This window comes from Gossypium raimondii, chromosome 13 (assembly GCF_025698545.1).
Source record: "Gossypium raimondii isolate GPD5lz chromosome 13, ASM2569854v1, whole genome shotgun sequence".
Taxonomy (NCBI): domain Eukaryota; kingdom Viridiplantae; phylum Streptophyta; class Magnoliopsida; order Malvales; family Malvaceae; genus Gossypium; species Gossypium raimondii.
The window spans coordinates 23,947,845-23,952,476 of NC_068577.1; the positions used below are offsets into that span (position 1 = coordinate 23,947,845).

At 31.8% G+C, this 4,632-nt stretch overlaps 1 long non-coding RNA gene across 3 annotated transcripts; it reads right to left on the reverse strand.

Annotated features, from left to right (window-relative positions):
- Positions 1-1,207: 1,207 nt before the first annotated feature.
- Positions 1,208-4,632, reverse strand: LOC128036050 (uncharacterized). Of its 3 annotated transcripts, XR_008192855.1 has the most exons (5): positions 4,341-4,632; positions 4,031-4,064; positions 3,286-3,381; positions 2,380-2,790; positions 1,210-1,526 (listed from the first exon to the last, which is right to left on the reverse strand). It is a non-coding gene; the product is annotated as an uncharacterized LOC128036050 (long non-coding RNA). The 3 variants fall into 3 exon arrangements; XR_008192854.1 differs by having other exon boundaries at positions 1,208-1,526; positions 2,380-3,381; positions 4,031-4,107; XR_008192853.1 differs by having other exon boundaries at positions 1,209-1,526; positions 2,380-3,381.

A 4,632-nucleotide genomic window follows, 5' to 3' on the forward strand; every position in this document is an offset into this window, starting at 1 on the left:
TCATCTTTCTTTTTTGGATCAGGGGCAATCCGAAAAAAAAGTCCATAGTGACTCGCTCTTATTTTCATTCCGGAATCATCACAAGCTGCAATAAACTCGATGGAACATGATGCTCGACTTTCACCTATTGACATAATAAACATTTAGCCACAAAATCAAATATTTCACGTTTCATACTTGACCACCAATACATTTGCTTCAAATCGTTATACATTTTTGAACTATCCGAATGAATTGAATAGGTACTGTTGTGAGCTTCACTCAAAATGTCTTGTTTTGAAGACATATCATTCACAATACAAAAACAACCCATGAAGTACAAATTATGATCATTATCAATACTACACTATGTAGTTTGACCATTTCTAATCGATTCACACTTCAATTTCAACTCAAAATCATTTTTCTAGAACTCTGAAGTTTGCTAAAGAAATGTTGGTCTAACACTCAATTCAGCCAGAATAGATCCATCGCTCTCGAAAGTTAACCGAGTACTTAATACTCTCAGAGCAAATAAATATTTTCAGCTTAAAGCATCAACAACCACATTCATTTTGCCAGGATGATAATCTATAATGAGATCGCAATCTTTCATCCTTCACTACACCAAAACAGGCTTTTAGCGGCGCTTTTTTAGGCCTTTAGCGGCGCTTTTTAGCGCCACTAAAATTATTTGCGGCGCTTTCACAAGCGCCGCAAAAAATGCCGCTATTGAACACGTCGCTAACTTTTGCGGCGTTTTTGGAAATAAACGCCACTAAAGACCATGACCTTTAGCGGCGCTTCTCCCACAAACGCCGCTAAAGACAATGTTCTTTAGCGGCGCTTTTCCCACAAACGCCGCTAAAGAACATGGTCTTTAGCGGCGCTTTTACCACAAACGCCGCTAAAGACCATGACCTTTAGCGGCGCTTTTCCCACAAACGCCGCTATAGAACAAACTTTTAGCGACGCTTCTCGCAAAAACGCCGCTAAAAACATATCATGCAAAAAAATTATTTTAATCAAATAATATTTATTTTTATGATAAATATTATATTATGTTTTATTTTTTAAATTTGAACTTTAAATATACTTTTAAGGATAAATAAAAATATTATTTAAATTAAATTTTCTATGAAAATGATAAAAGAAGGCAAATAAAGAAAGTTTAAATAATAATAAAATTAATAAAAGTGAGAAAACATAAATAATTAATAAAATTAAAAATTATAAACCTCGAAATTTTGGTAAAATCAACACCAATACAATTCAAGCCATTGTTGAGTCTAATACAAGTGAAGAAACTAAGATCCTAAGAAGAGAATCCTATTTTACTAATGACAGTAAAATATCCATACTTTGTCCAAGATTTATATCGAAAAATCAGATCGGAAGAAGCAATCTCTTTGCACACCACTTCAATTCCTAGTAAGGCCTTCGAAAGTAGTTGATGAAAGCCGGCATACACATCCGATCAATCAGCTTTCAGTTTCAGAATTTCCTTGGCGGTCCTTAAATGAAAATAAGGCATAGTGCATGTGTTCCTACATAAGCATGGAAAAATCCAACTCAGTTCAAAGACAAATAACTAGATATCGTGTCATATGAATGTGCATGTGAGAGTATCTCCAATATGTACTTCTACCTTTTGTCATATATTTAGGCAGATAGACAACAGATTTTACATCTCAACAACTACTGCCCTGAGTACTAGAGTTTAATCACAGAAAAATCAAAATAAAACATGAACTACAAGGATAAAAAATTGTTCCATGGACTTACCTGCTCAAAACAAAGATTTAGTTCATGGCACATGCTTGTTTTAATTTATTTTTAATTTTTTTTAGGACACATGATAGCATTTCAACGCTGTAAAAACTCCACCAGCAATTGACTAAATAATTTCTCAAAATATATTTATAGGACTCAAACTCAAAATATTATAGTTTTAATAACTCAAGTATTACCATATTTAATTATTATATCAATTTCATTCATGTCGTGCATGTATATAATCTAATATATATATACACGTAGGTATGTATGAATGATAAATGGGATTGTATCACGAAAGTCTTGCATAAAAAGAAGTCAAAATGATTTCATTTTAGGAAATGATAATGAGAGGAAACTTGTGATTTTATTCACCTTTTTCGGTGTGAGAACCTCAACTCCAATGCTACCATTATCATACCCAAGTGTGGGAAATAGAAAAGAAAATACGGTTGTCTAAAAATTCAAATATAAACTTATTAGATTGTCTTAAATTAATAAAATTAATTTGTGATTTTCAAGAAAAAAACATTTTTAGGATAAGGAAAAAATTATAAATATAAAAATTCTAAAATAATAAAAATAAATAAATTAAGTTCCGAATTTGGAAAGGGAAGACTTTACCTTGGCCTGCGGCTTCTAAGAGAACATTCACAGATTCCTCACCAGTCCACCACCTATCGAAATTAACCACAAGTCGTGCGGTCCCTAAATTTTCTGGCAGTATGGGAAAAAGGGAAGTTGGTTTTCTGCAATTAAAAAAATTTTCTTTGCTGCTCATAGCAATTTGGTGTGACTTTGTTTTATCGCTAAATTTGCTGCTCATAGCAATTCGATTCATACTTTAAACTTTACTATGTATATTTGTAAAGTTGATAATCACATTCATTCATACTTTGCTGCTCATAGCAAGCACCTGCTACAAGACACTTTAATGAGGAATAAATCAAGGAAAATATAACAAAGGTATCCACTTACGATTCTTCTAAATCAATAACTTTAATAGCAACTTACTTGTTCAGTTCCTTGTCAAACCTGAAAATCAGGAAAGGCATCAGCTATCCATCTCATTTTCATTAATCATGATTCACGATTTAAAAAGCCAAAGCATATGCAACATGATTACAGGTAAGAAATGGGCATATAGATGTGTTACAGTACAATTAGAAGTAATATTGCTGAGTACAAGGGCTAAATAAATCATTGAACATTCCAATTGGCCAAGTAGATTTTACACCAAAGGAAGGTAAACCATTGCAATCACAATTCACAAGTAAAACATAGACAACAATAAAAAAAAATTCCAATTTTTGCTATTAAAATTCCAGACAATTTCTTTACATGATAAACAAGAATGCTAAATCAAAACATAGCATCTATGATAAGTTAAAATGTTAAAAGAATTATTAACACTAAAACAAATAGATATTCAGATGAATCACGTGTTACGAGACCCGATTCCTCACAAAGTTAACATAAGTTTTATCACTTAAAAACGTAGTAAAAAAAACCACCAAGAGAAGCACACACTTGTTGCAGTTCAGCATGTTTCATTAGAAGCATTAAATCCCCATACGAATGAGATGTTTGTACAACATTGAGAGCACTTGCCATAGCTTGACCAGTCTGCCGACAAACATACAACTTAATCAATAATCTAGAAAACCCGACACTACATATTTTAAATCGTCTAATAAAATTATTAATTTTTCAGTATTATTAAAGTAGAAACCATTTTAAATGCAAAAGTAAACGGTTTCAACTATAATTCAGACAGGAATTCAAATTTTCAGAGAACACATGAGAAAACAAAAGGACAAAAGAAAAAAATAAAAGAGTCAAAATTCCCAAGAACGAAACTTAAAATCTTCTCTTGAGTACCCTTAAATTCCATTCTTTTATTATTAAAGTTGAATACCCAGTATGAAAAAAAAAGAAAAGAAAAGAAAATGACAAGCAATAATTTGAGGAATCTTTATTTTTCATCAGTAAAATTGAACACCCAAAAAAACCAGATTTGTTAATAAACCAAACACACATAAAGAAACAGAACACAGCACAGTTCTGGAAATCTAAGAAGTAAGGGAGAATCAACTTTCCTTTAAAAAGAAAACCAACCTTTCCAGCTTAAAACAATAAGTAGAAACAAAACAAAAGCAATTGAAAGGTTATCCATTTTGAATTAAGAGATCTACAAACCAGTCTATTATTTTGTTGGTTAAATTATATAAGAGTCTACAAACCAGTCTACAATCCAGTTTAAGCAAAATTTCACCTTTATTTGGAGTTGGGATCGGAACTTCAACATGCTGTAAAAAGCACAAAAATTCACAGCGTTATAAAATCAAGTCCCTGCCCATTATTTTTTCAAGTTTATGTCAAGCAGGTCCATATAAAAAATTTAAACACTTCACTGTAAAGTATCAACCTCTCCTCAGCAAAACAGTACAAAATTATATGAAGAAAAACAGTACAAAAAAAGAAAAAGAAAAGCAAAATAAATCATGCATAAGATTTTCAGCAGCAGATTATGAAGATAAACAGTACAAAAAAAGAAAAAGAAAAGCAAAACAGGTGATTTTTACCTTCAAAGCAACAGCGCCTCCACTATAGCTGTTATATTGTAAAGCATGCATAAGATTTTCAGCCATTTGTCTCACTAAAAGAGATCAAATCGAAGCTTTATTTTGAAGGAAAAATGAAGTTCAGAGGTGGAATTTGTATTATGTAGTTGAACCCGAGGACCTGTGACGATTCACAGGATTTGCATACAGATAAGCATCCATAGTGCAGTTCAGATTCAACTAAATTGAACAAAGTTTTAAGAAATTTCAGACCCTAAAAAGCGAAAGTAAGAAGGGGAAAAAAAGGATAGAT